General features: G+C 40.5%; 1 protein-coding gene and 1 long non-coding RNA gene across 4 annotated transcripts in view; one reads left to right on the forward strand and one right to left on the reverse strand.

Moving 5' to 3' along the window:
• The window catches only part of LOC118398411 (serine/threonine-protein kinase PAK 5), a 120,436-nt gene that overhangs the window by 37,242 nt on the left and 64,380 nt on the right, over positions 1-18,814 (reverse strand). The gene's annotated exons all lie outside the window — the stretch shown is intronic.
• LOC118398433 (uncharacterized) lies at positions 3,059-15,310 on the forward strand. The gene is made up of 3 exons (XR_004828627.2): positions 3,059-3,677; positions 14,854-14,975; positions 15,104-15,310. It is a non-coding gene; the product is annotated as an uncharacterized LOC118398433 (long non-coding RNA).

An 18,814-nucleotide genomic window follows, 5' to 3' on the forward strand; every position in this document is an offset into this window, starting at 1 on the left:
TGATAGGAGCAGGACATATTATGATCACATTATGTATAAAGTTCCTTTCATTTGCTTATAAGGTTTGACAAACCATTCTCCCAACATAATAAAGCATACGTAATGGTGCTGCAGGCCTTTGTGTTCTTGTAATGATGTGTTATTAAGCAGTGCAATTCAACCCCTGTATGTCACACCATTCTGTACGCTCAACATCTTCCTCTACTGTTCTGTTCAGTAGCCTGAGGATGTTTACTCCTCTAGCTCCCTCTACTGGTCATTGTTGGTAACAATAATTGTCTTGATTGACTTGACTGTCCAGAACAGGGTGCAGGGCCAGGACAAGATCACGGTGGGTGCTACGGATAAGTCCTAACAGACGACCCGGGAGAGGATGTCTCAGGTGGAGAAGGAGATCTGGAGCCACTCGTCCATCAAGATCAAACCAGGGGACACGCGTAATGGGAATATTAACTCTAGGGGCCACATAACACAGTAAGACTAAGGATGCATCCCAAATGGCACCATGTTCCCTATATAGTGTACTTCTTTTGACCAGAGCCCTATAGAATTCAAACCCTGCTCAGCCGCAGCGTTCAAGTGTTGCTGTAGCATACAGTACATGACCCGAAAAGGTGCTGAATCGAGTCCCAGAGTTGACGAGGTAAAAATGTGTCATTCTGCCCCTGATCAAGGCAGTTGATCCTTCTGCCCCTGTTCCCCGGGCGCCGAAGACGTGGATGTCGAATATGGCAGCCTGCTGCACCTTTCTGGTTGGGTTAAATGTGGAAGACACATTTCAGTTGAAGGCATTCAGTTGTACAACTGACTAGGTATTCCCCTGATCCTAGCCTAGGTTATTCTGCCCCCTGCAGGTTTGTAACAGTAATGTAGCTCAAGTTCAAGTATGTTTTTTTTTTTTTTGGTCGTACTGTACGGGATATACATGGTATACACCATCCAACAAAATAGGAAGAGCCACTGTTACATTTAATCGTTGCATGAATGAAAAGAGACACAAAAACACTCCAGGTAGGCACAGATCTAGGATCAGCTAACTCTCCCTAAATCCTAACCTCATCCAATCTGACCTTAGATCAGTGTTTTGGGTTGACATGATCCAACTCCGTTTTCACAAAATGACACAGCAAGCACATTGTGCAGCTCTTGAAACAGTATTAAATTGTGGTTTGAGTTTGAGAACATGATGTGTTTATTAGGGACAGAAACGCTGAGGCTGACCTCTTTCGTGCTGCCTGTTAGTTAATAACCTTCATCTTACATTCACCAATCCCCTCATTAAAATAGCTTTTGGTTAAAGCAACCAATATCACCACCATCATCACCACGTTGAGTACTCTTCTCAGAATACTACTATTATAGGAATAACCTATTATAGGAATATGCGTTGAAAGTAGAACGTGTGGTAAAACTGAGAAACTGTCATGTCCCCGGTGAGAAGCTCATGAACTGAAATTATAGAGTAATTATAGAGTAATGGGAGAGAGAGAGAGAGAGAGAGAGAGAGAGAGAGAGAGAGAGAGAGAGAGAGAGAGGGAGGGGGAGGTGTGTGTGTGTGTGTGTGTGTGTGTGTGTGTGTGTGTGTGTGTGTGTGTGTGTGTGTGTGTGTGTGTGTGTGTGTGTGTGTGTGTGTGTGTGTGTGTGTGTGTGTGTGTGTGAGTGTGAGAGAGACAGAATAAGAGAGGTGTGAGGTGATGTTCAAATCAAAATCAAATCCATGTTTATTAATCGCTTACACAGTTTTGCAGATGTTGTCACAGGTGCAGCAAAATGCTTATGTTTCTAGCTCCAACAGAGCAGCAATATCTAACAACACACTGACAATACACACATAATCCAAAAGTTTCAAAAAATAACAAGAAATTATCACGACGAATAATGTCAGTCTGGAATATGAATATATATGTATATGAATTGTGTGTATTGACAGTATATAATAGAAAAGGTGTGTATGGCAGTAGTTATATAGGATGAGCCATGACTAGAATACAGTATATAGGCTTAAATATAAAGTGGGTAAAACAATATGTAAACATTATTAAAGTGATCAGTGTTCAATGACTATGTTGCGCTGTTCGTTAGCACTTGGCAACTTGCCAAACTTTTCGCTTTTTACTTTTAAGAACCGTTTAATCAATGTGTATTTAACACATTTACCAATGGTCTTGGTTTTGTCCTCACTGAACTTTCTCTCCCTGGACACTTGATCTGGACATGGATCTACAGGACCTCCACCAGCCAAAAAAGCTACCTAACATTAGGCTTTCTAATTGCAGTTGCTCATAATATGCAGGAGAACTTATCTCCTTACGGTGAGGATGATCGAGTTGCAAGCCCGGCTTCAGACGCAACAGTTAGGCAAGAGCAATTTAAGTGTAGGACAGGATGAAACAGCGTCTGTACCACCAGTAAGTACAGATAGTAGTGGTAATCCCCGTAAACAATTTTCTCATGGCTTCTGTACAAAAAAAATTGGGGGTCAACAAGGGTTCTTCTAAGATCCTCAAAGTTCTACGAAGAATCTTACAGTTCTTGGCACTGAAAATGGCCCCCAAAAGGTTCTTCCAAGAACCCCATAGGAGGTGGGGTTCATTGAGGAACCTCCTTAGTTGGTGGGAGTTCTTGCAGGAACCCAACTGCCCAACTGAAACACTTGGATTTGAATTTGAAAGGACAGCAGGAACTTAGATAACCAACGTCGCCATGACATCGCCTACAAGCATTATCTGGCATTGCGATAGAAGAGTCAAAATGCCTCTACGCTAGAGCGTAAAAAGTGTCACAGTTTCCTCACTAAATGAGCCTAAAACCAGGGTTGGTGTCAGTGCTTGACTCTCTCTCAACTTCTAGTTTTCTACAAAGACCCACGAGGAGCTTTACAACAAAGAGGAACTACTTGACAAGTGGGAGGCTGAGATCTTTGCCAACATACAAGGTAATTATCTCTATCTATAGACAGACAGACAGGCTGGCTGACACGTGGCCGTGCACACACACAAATCAAATCAAATTGTGTTAGTCACATACACATATTTAGCAGATGTTATTGCGGGTGTAGTGAAATGCTTGTGTTCCTAGCTCCAACAGTGCAGAATTATCTAACGTGCAGCAGGTCATCACACAACACGTCATCATGAAACATACATCATCAGAGCGCGCAACAGAACATTGTACTATCTACACTCGGTTTGTTGTTTATATTAAATACATTTTTCATGAAATCGATTTTATTCAGAACTAAAGTTTTGTTGCAAAGGATTCCACGCCGCGGTTAGCCTTTACGGCTGGGACTGCAAGTTTGTGTTCGATTTTTTGCATGGATTCTGCGAGTGCTAGCTGGCTGTACTACAGACACCTTTCGTCATCATGGGAAAGACTCATTGCTATCTTTTCGAGTAGCAACAGCTTTACGCTATGGAGGAACAACATACTCCGTCATGGAAAGATCCGACCACCTCACAAAAGAACTTTAACCCGACAAAAAAAAAGAAAAATAGATTTAGCTACAAACACGGACAATTTACTTACCGTTGAAGTAGAGGCTAGTGCTCTAGCTGGAATCCATGCAGCACTGGAAAAGTTGTGTGTGGAGGTAGCAGGGCTGAGGGGGAGTTTGGAGTTCAGCTAGAGTGAAATTCTTACCCTCCAAGCAGAAAACAAGACACTCAACAGCTAAGGTAAAAATCTATGACTCCAACATGAATTGTCTACTCGGGGAAAACAGGGTGATGAAGGAGACGCTACTGGACATACAAAGTCGTAGCATACATGAAAATAAAAATTCAAAGCTCTAATTTTGACCATCATAATACCTCTGATGGCAGTAACTTTACAAGCACTAAGTATGGTCCATTTAGACTGAGAATAGTATCTAGTTATGGTAAGGGGTGAAATAAGTATAGCCAGTTATAATTGTCTTTACATGGCTAAAAGAAAAGGAATATAACATGTACTGTTTACAGGAAACTCACTCTACATCCTTGATGAAGTTGCGTGGAAAAGGGAATGGGATGGTGAAATAATTTTCTGTCATGGATAAAGGAACTCAACAGATGTGATGATAATAATTAACAAAAATTTGGATCTGAATGTGCAAATAGTCAGGAATGATTTGCAAGGAAGGTAAATCTTTTTGAATATGAAAGTGGACAACAAATACATTTGGCTCATTAATCTATATGGTCCAAATCAGGATGATCCAAAGTTCTTCAAAAACATTTATACCAATTTATTGAATTTACAGGCAACAAATGATCATACCATTATGGTAGGAGATTATAACAAAGTGTTAAGTACTTCAATGGACCGTAAAGGTAATCACTCTACAAACTATCATCACCATCCCACCTGGACGGGGATATTGGAAATGTTATCATAGTTTACTGGAGGACAGCATTTTTTTTTTTTATCTAAGACAAAAAAATGTGTAACTAGAATTTTTCCAATGTAGGTTCAGCAAATCCCCTTATTGTTTGGGATACCTTTAAATGTACCTTCAGTGGTCATTCAATTCAAAATTCATCAATAACAAAAAAGCTGTTTCTGGCTAAAGAGATAAGACTAAATATCCATGAACTAATAGTACAGGTAGATGGCAATAAAAACGATACTAGAGATACAAAATAAGTTAGAGGAAAAACAAAAAGAACTTGAGGAACTTAATCAAAAATGATCTAATGTAATCTATTACAGAAATACAGCAAACTGGATGGAATATAGAGAAAAATGTAAAAAATTCTTCTGAATCTCCAATGCAGGAACGCTAACAAAAATAATTTACAGAAACTCGTTACTGAAAATCGAGTCATCTATGATTCTCCAAATTATATTTTAACCTGTTACTCCTACCCCCTACTTTTTCGAACATTCTGTTAAAAATCGCGCAACATTTCAGCGCCCTGCTCCTCATGCCAGGAATATAGTATATGCATATGATTAGTATGTGTGGATAGAAAACACTCAGACGTTTATAAAACTGGTTAAATCACGGCTGTGACTATAAAAGAACGTGCGTTTCATCGAAAAGTGCAGGAAAATCTGATCACTGAAAATGGGAAAATATATCCATGTGCCACTTCAACCCATTGCTAAACGTGAACCACATTAAATGGGGCAGAGGTTGCAATACCTACAGCTTCCACACAATGTCAACAGTCTTGTCATTTGCCTACGATTTGTTTCTTGGTCAAACAGACATGAGGTATCGCAGTTCTTCCGGTCTCCGACCGGATATTTTGGTTGAGATTTACCCGGACATTATTTCCAGACGTACAGCTATAGAATATACATCGCCTCGTGATCAATTTGATCGCTTATTAACGTTTACTAATACCTAAAGTTGCATTACAAAAGTATTTCGAAGTGTTTTGTGAAAGTTTATCTTCGACTTTTTTAATTTAAACGTTAAATTTGACGTTACGTTATAAAACGCTATTTTTTTCGTTGATCACACAGTCTTCATAGATCGATATCTAGGCTATATATGGACCGATTTAATCGGAAAAAAAGACCCAATAGTGATGTTTATGGGACATCTAGGAGTGCCAACAAAGAAGATGGTCAAAGGTAATGAATGTTTTATATTTTATTTGTGCATTTTGTGTAGCGCCGACTATGCTAATTATTTTGTTTACGTCCCCTGCGGGTCTTTTGGGGTGTTACATGCTATCAGATAATAGCTTCTAATGATTTCGCCGAAAAACATTTTTAAAATCTGACTTGTTGCCTGGATTCACAATGAATGTAGCTTTAATTCAGTACCCTGCATGTGTATTTTAATGAACGTTTGCGTTTTAACGAGTGCTATTAGCATTTAGCGTAGTGCATTTGCATTTCCAGATGTCTAGATGGGACGCCTGCGTGTCAGGTAGGAGCAAGAGGTTAAAGGAGGAAGCTAATTATTTTAGGCAGATGTTCTCTTTTCCGTCTCATCCTCTCCCAAATAATAAAGATTATGGTAACGAATTCTTTCCAAATAATATAAAAAATTGAAAATTAACAAATGTACAGAAAGATCAGTGAAATCCTTTCAGTCTGGAAAAACCCCAGGGCTTGATAGCATATTGGGAGAGGTATATCAAGCCTTTTTTGATACACTAAAAGCTCCATTGTTAGATTGTTCTAACTACTCCTATAGAAATGGTAGTCTGTCAGGTACTCAGCAGGAAGGTCTGATTTCTCTATTATTAAAACAAGACCCAGATGGCAAATATAAAGACCCAGTCTATCTAAAAAACTGGAGGCCTCTTACACTTCAATATTGTGATGCAAAATACTAGCGAAATGCATACTGTTAAAAGGGTTTAACCAGGTATTGTTCATCTGGTCAGACAGGTTTTTTACATAGACGATACATTAGAGAAAATATACGACAACTACTAGAAATAATAGAACATCATGAAACATCTAAGAAGCCAGGCCTGGTATTTATAGCGGATTTTGAAAAATAATTTGATAAAATAAGACTGGATTTTATTTATAAATGCCTGGATTTATTTAAATTTCGGTGATTCTCTTATAAAATGGGAAAAAATAATGTACAGCAACACCAGGTGTAAAATAATAAATAACGGATACTTCTCAGAGAGTTTTGAATTGTCAAGAGGTATAAACAAGGGTGTCCGCTGTCAACATATCTATTCGTCATGGCCATCTGGTCTCAGGTTCAGGAATAGCTGAAAATGCAAAGGATTTATCTAAAATTGACCCATGAAATAGTACTATTAGGAGATCTGGAGAGACCGGGTCAGTCAATTACTAATATACTAATACTCTTAGTAAAAGTATTTATCTTCAACTCGCAATCTGTGGATTCTATTCGATTAGATATATTGAAATTGTATGTTAAACATCACAGCATAGTTGAAATATATAAACTCAGCAAAAAGGACCTTATCTTTCAAAGATAATTAATCCAAATCCAAATAACTTCACAGATCTTCATTGTAAAGGGTTAAAACACTGTTTCCCTTGCTTGTCCAATGAACCGTAAACAATTAATGAACATGCAACTATCATGACGTTGGTCTGGGGGTAGGTTTATGACAGTCATAAATACCTCTTCCCCCTTTTTTCCTCTCTCTACCCTACTGATGTTATATTTGCAAACACCTTGGTTAATATAGAGATTCTGGGAACATCAGAAGGTGGGGGGAAATGAACTATATTCTGGTAATCCGACCAATTGAACATATGCGGTGGTACTTAATGAATATGATGTCAGTTCGGTTGTCATCTGAGACATTCTCATCAATGATAAGATGACATAAACTCTACAGTGGAAAGTCTACACATCAGAGTTATCAGATCCACATGGAATTGTTGTTCAATTTAAATGTTTGAATATGAAATTATTCGTGATGGGATGAAATGTGATTTTAGCTTCTAAAATGTGAGATTTGGGTTTTCATGAGTGAATTAGGCCCGACTCACATGAAGAGACATAGGTTGTAAACTATGAAACACCCCTCTTTTCTCCCTTCCTATATAAAGCCTTGATGACAAATGAACCTCATGTTCCGAGGATGTGAGGACGACGGTCCGATGTCAGAATGGTTCAGATAATAATTACAGAACGAAGCCAACCTTAGCGTGAGCTTTGGTTGCGAATGGTATGAACTTTGAACTCTTATACACTACAGAAGTGATACCTCCTAGCATTTGAGTTAGCAACAGCAGCTGCAAACGCAGGTTAGGAAGGAACAGACAGAGTATCCCATCTACCACACAACAACGTTACTACAACGTATCTAATTTACCAGCAGAGACATTCTTCAAAGGACAAAGGACTCGGTTGGGCAACACGGCCTTCCATCTACCACCAACCTACCGAAATGCAGCTCAGAGTAAATATTTATTGCATTTTCCTTTTCCAAATGGGCGGTAATTTAGAATGCATAAAATACTGTATTTACGATAGCACAGCTTCGCCCTTTGTTCCTCAGTCTTCCCGCTCTTTCACTCAAACCCAGCCCCTTTTCTTTTGTGTAACAAGCTGTCATATCTGTTCTGCCCGGGACATTAGGGACATTTTCCTTTATGAAGTAATTTGTAACCAAGTTATGATTATTTATATGTGTATGTGTAATTCTGTGTGATTAGTTAGGTATTTAGTAAATAAATAATGAATCCCAATTTTGTATTGTTGATAAAACTTGTTAGCCAGGGTTTGTGAAGATAACCAAGAATTTACAACATTCAGATGAGACTGAATTAAGGTGACGGTTAATATTGACTGTTATTGATGTAAAATATTACTAGGTCTTTCAGAGTTCGTTCGGAAGATAACAGCTCTATAAATATTATTTTGTGGTGCCCCGACTCTCTAGTTAATTACATTTACATGATTAGCTCAATCAGGTAATATTATTTACAGAGACATTATTTTATAGAATCGCATGTCATATCACTTAATCCGGCATAGCCAAAGACACGACATACCTGTGGAACAGTTGTTAAGACCCTAACAGCTTAGAGACAGTAGGCAATTAAGGTCACAGTAATGAAAACTTAGGACACAAAAGAGGCCTTTCTACTGACTCTGAAAAACACCAAAAGAAAGATGCCCAGGGTCCCTGCTCATCTGCGTGAACGTGCCTTAGGCATGCTGCAAGGAGGCATGAGGACTGCAGATGTGGCCAGGGCAATAAATTGCCATGTCCACACTGTGAGATGCCTAATACAGCACTACATGGAGACAGGATGGGCAGCAGATCGTCCTTGCAGTGGCAGACCACGTGTAACACCTGCACAGGATCGGTACATCCGAACATCACACCTGTGGGACAAAAACTGCCAGAGTTACACCAGGAACGCACAATCCCTCCATTAGTGCTCAGATTGTCCGCAATAGGCTGAGAGAGGCTGGACTAAGGGATTGTAAGCCTGTTGCAAGGCAGGTCCTCACCAGACATCACCTCTAACAACGTTGCCTATGGGCACAAACCCACCATCGCTGAACCAGGCAGGACTGGCAAAAAGTGCTCTTCACTGACAGGGGTGATGGTCGGATTTGCATTTATCATTAAAGGAATGAACGTTACACCGTCTGTACTCTGGAGCGGGATGGATTTGGAGGTGGAGTGTCCGTCATGGTCTGGGGCGGTGTGCCACAGCATCATCGGACTGAGCTTGTTGGCATTGCAGGAAATCTCAACGCTGTGCGTTACAGGGAAGACATCCTCCTCCCTCATGTGGTACCCTTCCTGCAGGCTCATCCTGCCATGACCCTCCAGCATGACAATACCACCAGCCATACTGCTTGTTCTGTGCGTGATGTCCTGCAAGACAGGAATGTCCGTGTTCTGCCATGGCCAGCGAAGAGCCCAGATCTCAATCCCATTGAGCATGTTTGGGACCTGTTGGATCGGAGGGTGAGGGGTAGGGCCATTCCCCCCAGAAATGTCCGGGAACTTGCAGGTGCCTTGGTGGAAGAGTGGGGTAACATCTCCCAGCAAGAACGGGCAAATATGGTCCATAAGGAAGGAGACGCACTGCAGTACTTAATGCAGCTGGTGGCCACACCAGATACTGAATGTTACTTTTGATCTTGAGGGACACATTGTTCAGGGACACATTATTCCATTTCTGTTAGTCACAAGTCTGTGGAACTTGTTCAGTTTATGTCTCAGTTGTTGAGTCTTTTGTTCATACAAATATTTACACATGTTAAGTTTGCTGAAAATAAAGGCAGTTGACAGTGAGAGGACTGAGTTTATGTTGCAAGGAAATCCGAAGAGGGTAAAGATGTAGGAGATCTTAGAGAGGTATTGGAAAGTCGCAAGACATGTGTCGTGACGCGTGTAGTAGATGGTTGAGGGACAGCTATTGGGGAACTGTGTTGGGATCTTGGAGGGTTCAGGTTCACGTTTTTTGGCCTGTTGGGAGATCTGTCAACGTGCCCTTGAGCACGGGCATTGACCCTGGATGCTTCTGTGTGTCGCTCTGAATGAGAGTCTGTTGGATAACAGGTATGGTGTAGTTGTTGAGCGGCTTCACTGCAGGTATATTGTATGTTTCAGATATAAAAAAAATAAAAAATAAAAAATAAAAAGGACAGCAGGTGCAGGCACTCAACTGAAAAATGTAAAGATCTCCTCAATTTAAGGTAAGGTTTGTCCCTTTGTGATCAAACTTGATATTGTTATATTTGTGCAAATTTTTCTAAACCTGTAAGATTGCACGACAGACATGGCACCTCTGCTTCTAGCTCCTAGGCAACGAAACAGTATTTTTTGCACGTTATTAGCCAAGAAAGTTTTTTTGTGTTATTACATACAGTCAGAAATAACTTTTGGATATCAGATCGGCGGCAACTCACCAGCATTTCGACCAGGAATATGACTTTCCCGAATTCGGAACCCCCAGGGCAATTGAAGTTACAGTCGGAATTCGGAAGTTTACATACACATCAGTTTTTCACAATTCCTGACACTTAATTCCCTGTCATAGCTCAGTTAGGATCACCACTTTATTTTAAGAATATGTCATGTCAGAATAATAGTAGAGAGAATGATTTATTTCAGCTTTTATTTCTTTCATCACATTCCCAGTGGGTCAGAAGTTTACATACACTCAATTAGTATTTGGTAGCATTGCCGTTAAATTGTTTAACTTGGGTCAAACGTTTAGTTCCACAAGCTTTCCACAATAAGTTGGGTGAATTTTGGCCCATTCCTCCTGACAGAGCTGGTGTAACTGAGTCAGGTTTGTAGAACACCTTGCTCGTATACGCTTTTTCAGTTCTGCCCACACATTTTCTATAGGATTGAGGTCAGGGCTTTGTGATGGCCACTCCAATACCTTGACTTTGTTGTCCTTAAGCCATTTTGCAACAACTTTGGAAGTATGCTTGGGGTCATTGTCCATTTGGAAAACCCATTTGTGACCAAGCTTTAACTTCCTGACTGATGTTGCTTCAATATATCCACAATATATCCACATAATTTCCCACCCTCATGATGCCATCTATTTTGTGAAGTGCACCAGTCCTTCCTGCAGAAAAACACCCCCACAACATGATGCTGCCACCCCCATGCTTCACGGTTGGGATGGTGTTCTTCGGCTTGCAAGCCTCCCCTTTTTCCTCCAAACATAATGATGGTCATTATGGCCAAACAGTTCTATTTTTGTTTCATCAGACCAGAGGACATTTCCCCAAAAAGTACAACCTTTGTCCCCATGTGCAGTTGCAAACTGTAGTCTGGCTTTTTTATGGCAGTTTTGGAGCAGTGGCTTCTTCCTTGCTGAGCGGCCTTTCAGGTTATGTTGATATAGGACTCGTTTTATTGTGGATATAGATACTTTTGTACCTCTTCACAAGGTCCTTTGCTGTTGTTCTGGGATTGATTTGCACTTTTTGCACCAAAGTATGTTCATTTCTAGGAGACAGAACGTGTCTCTTACATGAGCGGTATGACGGCTGCGTGGTCCCATGGTGTTTATATTTGCGTACTACTGTTTGATCAGGGTAACTTCAGGCATTTGGAAATTGCTCCCAAGGATGAACCAGTCTTGTGGAGGTCTACAATTATTTTTCTTGGCTGATTTCTTTTGATTTTCCCATGATGTCAAGGAAAGAGGCACCAAGTTTGAAGGTAATACATCCACAGTAAACATCTGACCCACTGGAATTGTGATACAGTGAATTATAAGTGAAATAATCTGTCTGTAAACAACTGTTGGAAAAATGACTTGTGTCATGCACAAAGTAGATGTCCTAACGGACTTGTTAAAACTATAGTTTGTTAATTAACAAGAAATTAATTTGTGGAGTGGTTGATAAACAAGTTTTAATTACTCCAACCTAAGTGTATGTAAACTTCCGACTTCAACTGTATCCCAGAGGCTGCTCCAAGATGCCGCCGGTGGAGAATAAGTATTTGGAGGGGACTTGTAGTTCGACTCAGGAGGCGTGCACACCATCCATCGCTTCCAAGTATATTACTCGCCAATGTTCAGTCTCTGGACAATAAACTAGACGAGCTCAGGGTGAGGATCTACTTCCAGAAAGACATCAGGGACTGTAACATACTCTGTTTCACGGAATCATGGCTCTCTCGGGATATACTGTCCCTGTCCATACAGCCAGCTGGGTTCTCAGTTCATCGCACAGACAGGAATAAAGACGTCTCTGGGAAGAAAGGGGGGTGTATGTTTCATGATTAACTACTAATGGTGTGATTGTGATAACATACAGATACTCAAGTCATTTTGTTCACACAACCTTGAATACCTCACAATCAAATGCCAACCATATTACCTCCCAAGGTAATTATCTTCGGTTTTGTCACATCTGTGTATATTCACCCTCAAGTTGATACCACGAATGCCCTCAAGGATCTACACGGGACTTTATGCAAACTGGAAACCACATATCCTAAGGCTGCATTTACTGTACATGGGGATTTTAATAACAGGTGTGCCTTGTTAAAAGTTCATTTGTTGAATTTCTTTCATTTTTAATGGGTTTGAGACAATGTAATGCTGGTGAGATGAGTCAGGCGCAGGACAGCAGATATGAGTAATGAAAGCAATTTTACTCAATAATATAACAATACACGTCGTATAAATACAAGGCCACAAATACGGACCGCAATACAATAATTAATTACTCACAAACAAACATGGGGAACAGAGGGTTAAATAATGAACAAGTAATTGGGGAATTGAAACCAGGTGTGTAAGACAAAGACAAAACAAATGGAAAATGTGGATCGGTGATGGCTAGATGGCCGGTGACGTCGCCTGCCGAACGCCGCCCGAACAAGGAGAGGGACCGAATTCGGCGGAAGTCGTGACAGCCAATCAGTTGTGTGGTGACAAGGTAGGGATTGTATACAGAAGATAGGCCTATTTGGTAAAAGACCAAGTCCATATTATGGCAAGAACAGCTCAAATAAGCAAAGACAAACAACAGTCTATCATTACTTTAATTAAGACACGAAGGTCAGTCATTCCAGAACATTTCAAGAACTTTGAAAGTTTCTTCAAATGCAGTCACAAAAACCATCAAGCGCTATGATGAAACTGGCTCTCATGAGGACCGCCACAGGAAAGGAAGACCCAGAGTTACCTCTGCTGCAGAGGATGAGTTCATTAGAGTTAACTGCACCTCAGATTGCAGCCCAAATAAATGCTTCACAGAGTTCAAGTAACAGACATAACTCAACATCAACTGTTCAGAGGGGACTGTGTGAATCAGGGCTTCATTGTCGAATTGCTGCAAAGAAACAACTACTAAAGGACACCAATAATAAGAAGAGACTTGCTTAGGCCAAGAAACATAAGCAATGGACATTAGACCAGTGGATATATGTCCTTTGGTCTGATAAGTCCAAATTTGAGATCTTTGGTTCCAACCACCGTGTCTTTTTGAGACAAAGAGTTGGTGAATGGATGATCTCCGCATGTGTGGTTCCCACTGTGAAGCATGGAGGAGGAGGTGGGATGGTGTGGGGGTGCATTGCTGGTGACACAGCCAGTGATTTATTTAGAATTCAAGGCACACTTAACCAGCATGGCTACCACATAATTCTGTAGTGATATGCCATCCCATCTGGTTTGCGCATGTGGGACTATCATTTTTTGGGTGATCTCCAGAGGGTGGCCCAACGCATCACTGAGGGCATACTGACTGCCCTCCAGGACACCTATAGCACCGATGTCACAGGAAGGCAAAAAGATCATCAAGGGTATCAACCACCTGAGCCACGGCCTGTTCATCCCAGTATCATACAGAAGGTGATGTCATGCCCTGACCATAGAGAGCCCTCGGTTGTTCTGGTCTTTAATTTCTATGTTGAATATGGTTCCCAATTGGAGGCAGCTGTTGTTGTTTTGAGGTTTCACTATAATAAATATGTGGAACTCTACTCACGTTGTGCCTTGGTCCACTCATTCTTACGACGAACGTGACAGGCGAGGTCAGTACAGGTGCATCAGTACAGCTTCTATCTCAAGGCCATCATACTGTTAAATAGCCACCCGGCTACTCAACCCTGCACCTTTGAGGCTGCTTCCCTATATATATAGACATGGAATTACTGGCCACTTTAATAATGGAATGCTAGTCACTTTAATAATGTTTACATACTGCTTTACTTATCTCAAATGTACAGTACCAGTCAAAAGTTTGGACACTTAATCATTCAAGGGTTTTTCTCTATTTTCTACATTGTAGAATAATAGTGAAGACTTCAACACTATGAAATAACACATATGGGATCATGTAGTAATAAAAAAATTGGGTTACTTTAAAGAATCTGAAATATTAAATATATCCTGATTTGTTTAACACTTTCTTGATTATTCCATATGTGTTATTTCATAATTTTGATATCTTCACTATTATTCTACAATGTAGAAAACAGTCAAAATAAAGAAAAACCCTTGAATGAGGAAGAATATGAGAATATGCAGCCTATAAGAATATGCTGAAGGCTAGCTGTAATGGGTGCTGTCACACCCTGACCATAGTTTGATTTGTATGTTTCTATGTTTTGGTTGGTCAGGGTGTGATCTGAGTGGGCATTCTATGTTGGATGTCTTGTTTGTCTATTTCTATGTCTGGCCTGATATGGTTCTCAATCAGAGGCAGGTGTTAGTCATTGTCTCTGATTGGGAACCATATTTAGGTAGCCTGGGTTTCACTGTGTGTTGGTGGGTGATTGTTCCTGTCTTTGTGTTTTGCACCAGATAGGGCTGTTTTTGGTTTTCCATGTTTATTGTTTTTGTTAGTTTATTCATGTCTTGTGTCTTTATTAAAGAACATGAATAACCACCACGCGCGTTTTGGTCCACCTCTACGTTACAGGTGCAGATGACTGAACTGCTCTCTTTTGTGTCTGTCTGCAGGTATACAGACAAGGAGGCATACAAAGGTATGTCAATTGGTATTGGTATGTATGCACATCATACTTACCATCCTCTCTTTCCTCGTCAATGAATATCCCATAGGCCTCTACATTATGGACCAGGTATGTGTATGAAACCCATTATCGAAACTTTTTTTTTTCATTCACATTCACCACAACAACCAAGGTATGAATACTGTTGTGTGCATATTTTATTAATCATCTGTATAATTACTATGTTTTGGATGCAGAGACTTCACCCTCCCTAAACCTCTAGTAAATATAACAGGAAACCTGTTCGATCACCATGCACTGCAAAATCATTCTGTCTATGGATACGGAGAACATCAACACATTAACATCAACACACCAGAAGATAAACCCATTGGACTTGGGGCTCTGCTGGGAGTTTACCTTATATTTAGAATAGTTTATTCTGCTTTGCCACTAAAATCATAATAAACACTGAGGTCAAATATTGTGTTATTGTTATGCGTATTATTAATATGATTAATAATACTATAATAATAATGAAACATAATAACAGGGGAGGGGGGGTAAGTTAACCCCAAAAGGTTCTTCGAGGATCCATTAAAAGTTTTTTTTTTAAGAACTTAAAGGGGTTCCTCCACAGATTAAATTTGAAGAACCCCTCAAGGATACTCCAGGAACCTTTTACTTTTAGAGTGTGGAGAGAAATGCTGTCTTGCATGCTCAACCGGTGTCGCTCATTCAGCCGAGCATTCTCGGGTCTCTCCTCCACCCGTTATGGGGTCTGAGCAGTCAAAGACTGCCACCTTTAGCTCTGACAAATTGATATCCCTAGTCATTGGTGACTCCATTACCCGCAATATTAGACTTAAAAAGAATCATCCAGCGATCATCAATGTTTACCAGGGGGCAGGGCTAACGACGTAAAGGGTAAACCCAAAGATGGTGCTTTTTGAGGCTAAAACTGGCAAGTGTAGAGAGTATAGGAATACTGTTATCCACGTCGGCACCAACAATGAATGAAACAGGGTGAGGTCACCAAGCGCAACATAGCTTCAGCGCGTAACTTAGCCAGAAACATGTGTCGACATCAAGTAATTGTCTCTGGCCCCCTCCCAGTAAGGGCGGGGGGGTGATGAGCTCCACAGCAGAGTCTCACCACTCAATCGCTGGTTGTAAAACTGTTTGCTGCCCCTCCCAAAAGATAGAATTTGTAGATAATTGGCCCTCTTTCTGGGACTCACCCACAAACAGGACCAAGCCTGGCCTCCTGAGGAGTGATGGACTCCATCCTAGCTGGAGGGGTGCTCTGATTTTATCTATCAAATAGACAGGGCTCTAACTCCTCTAGTTCCCCAATGAGATAGGGTGCAGGCCATGCAGCATGCTGTTAGCCAGCTTAGTGGAGTCTGCCCCTAGCACAGTCAGTGTAGTCAGCTCTGTTTTCCCCATCAAGACCATGTCTGTCCCTCGATCTAGGTCAGGCCAAACCAAACACAGCGTTGTTCGCCTTAGCAATCTCACTGGAATAAAAACCTCCCCCATACGCCATTTTTGAAGGAGATTGTGATAATACCTTACATCTCAAAATATGACGACTTAATGTTAGATCCCTCATCACTTCTCAGGCAGTCATATTCAGAGAAACTAATCACTGACCACAAACTCTGTGTGATTGGCCTGACTGATGAATTTCCTGCATGAAATGAGGCCACTCCTTCTGGTTACCCTAGTGACCATTTCCCCCCACGCATCCCATAAAGGTGGAGGTGTTGTTAAAACATTTATGACCGCAAATGTCCATTTCTGAAAACAAATGACCCTGTTTTCATTTTTTGAGGTTCTAGTCATGAAATCTACTCGATCGCTTTTTAAAACAAGTTTATGTTACAGGCTTCCTGGGCCGTATACTGTGTTCCTCACTGAGTTCCCTGAATTCCTATCGGACCTCGTGGCATGTAATATTAGAATTTTTGGTGACTTCAATATACACATGGAGAAGACCACAGACCCACTTCAAAAGGCTTTTTGAGCCATTACTGATTCAGTGGGTTTTGTCCAACATGTCTCAGGACCTACGCATTGCCACAATCATACCCTGGATCTAGTTTTGTCCAGTGGAATATTGTGGATCTAAATATTTTTTCTCATAATCCTGGACTATTGGACCATCTTATTACAATTGCAATCGCAACAAATAATTTGCTTAGACCCCAATCTAGGATTATCAAAAGCCGCACTATAAATTCATGGACAACCCAAAGATTCCTAGATGCCCTCCCAGACTCCCTCCACCTAGCCAAGGACATTGGAGTACAAAAATCAGTTAAATACCTAACCGAGGATCTAAACTTAACCTTGCGTAATACCCTAGATGCAGTCGCACAGCTAAAAACAACATTTAAAAAAGTCAAGAAACTAGCTCCCTGGTATACAGAAAATACCAGAGTCCCAAAGCAAGCTTCCAGAAAATTGAAATGGAGTTCCGACTAGCTTGGAAAGACAGTACCGTGCAATATCGAAAAGCTCTCACTGCTGCTCAATCAGCCTATTTTTCCAACCTGGCTGAGGATAGTAAAAACAACCCAAAACTTAGTTTTGATACTGTTGCAAAGCTAAAAAGCAGCATTCCCCAAGTGAGAACGGCCTTCATTTGAGCAGTGATAAATTCATTAACTTCTTTGACGAAAATATCATAATCATTATAAAACAAATTTTGGACTCCTCTTTGAATCTGCATATTTCTTCAAAAATCTATTGTCCTGAGTATTTACAGAACAGCCAGGACCTTGGATCAATTGAGACACTCAAGTTTGTTAATCCTGTATCTCTCAACATATTCATTCAAATAGTCATGGCCTCTAAACCTTCCAATGGTCTACTGGGCCCTATTCCAACTAAACTACTGAAAGAGCTACTTCCTGTGCTTGACCCTCCTGTGTTGAACATAATCCATTTCTCCCTATCCTCCGGACATGTACCAAAGTCACTAAAGGTGTCAGTAATAAAGCCTCTCCTGAAAAACAAAACATTGACCCGGAAAATAAAAAAGCGAATCGGCCTATATTGAATTTCCCATTCTTCTCAAAATGTTAATGATAGTGGATTGATATATTTCCAAGTTTTAGTATAAATGTATACTTTCAAGATTACACCCCCAAATGCCATGTCTTGGAATAAGCAGACAGACAGATTAAAAGTAAGTTTACATTGTAATACTTCTGACAGTCAACTTTCTAGCTCTGCCCATAACTTTTGGACTTTATAGCATTCCCAGAAAGTATGAATTATTGAGTCATTGTTAGTTTTACACTTAAGACATGACTCTGCCATCGTGCTGTAGAATTTGTGAATTTTGTCTCACTGCCTTCCCGAAGACAAATAATGCAAACGAAACGCTCCAGTCTAGTTTTTGACCCCATCATTGTACTGAGACCACATTTGTGAAGGTGGTAAATGACTATTTAATGGCATCAGACCAAGGCTCTACGTCTGTCCTCGTGCTCCTAGAACTTAGTGCCGCTTTTGACACCATCGATCACCACATTCTTTTAGAGAGATTAGAAACCCTAATTGGTCTACACAGACAAGTTCTTGCCTGGTTTAGATCTTATCTGTCGGAAAGATATGTTTGTCTCTGTGGATGGTTTGTCCTCTGACAAATCAATGGTAAGTTTCAGTGTTCCTCAAGGTTCTGTTCTAGGACCATTATTGTTTTCACTATACTGTATATTCTGTATATCCTACCTCTTGTTGATGTCAATCGGTGATGTCAACTTTCACTGCTATGTAGACAACACACAGTTGTGCATTTAGATGAAATGGTGAAGCTCCAAAATTGCATACCCTGGCAGCCTGTGTTTCAGACATAAGGAAGTGGATGACGGCAAATGTTTTACATTGAACCTCGGACAAATCGGACATGCTCATTTTAGGTCCCAAGAAACAAAGAGATCTGGTGTTGGATCTGA

The sequence above is a fragment of the Oncorhynchus keta genome, chromosome 19 (assembly GCF_023373465.1).
Source record: "Oncorhynchus keta strain PuntledgeMale-10-30-2019 chromosome 19, Oket_V2, whole genome shotgun sequence".
NCBI lineage: Eukaryota > Metazoa > Chordata > Actinopteri > Salmoniformes > Salmonidae > Oncorhynchus > Oncorhynchus keta.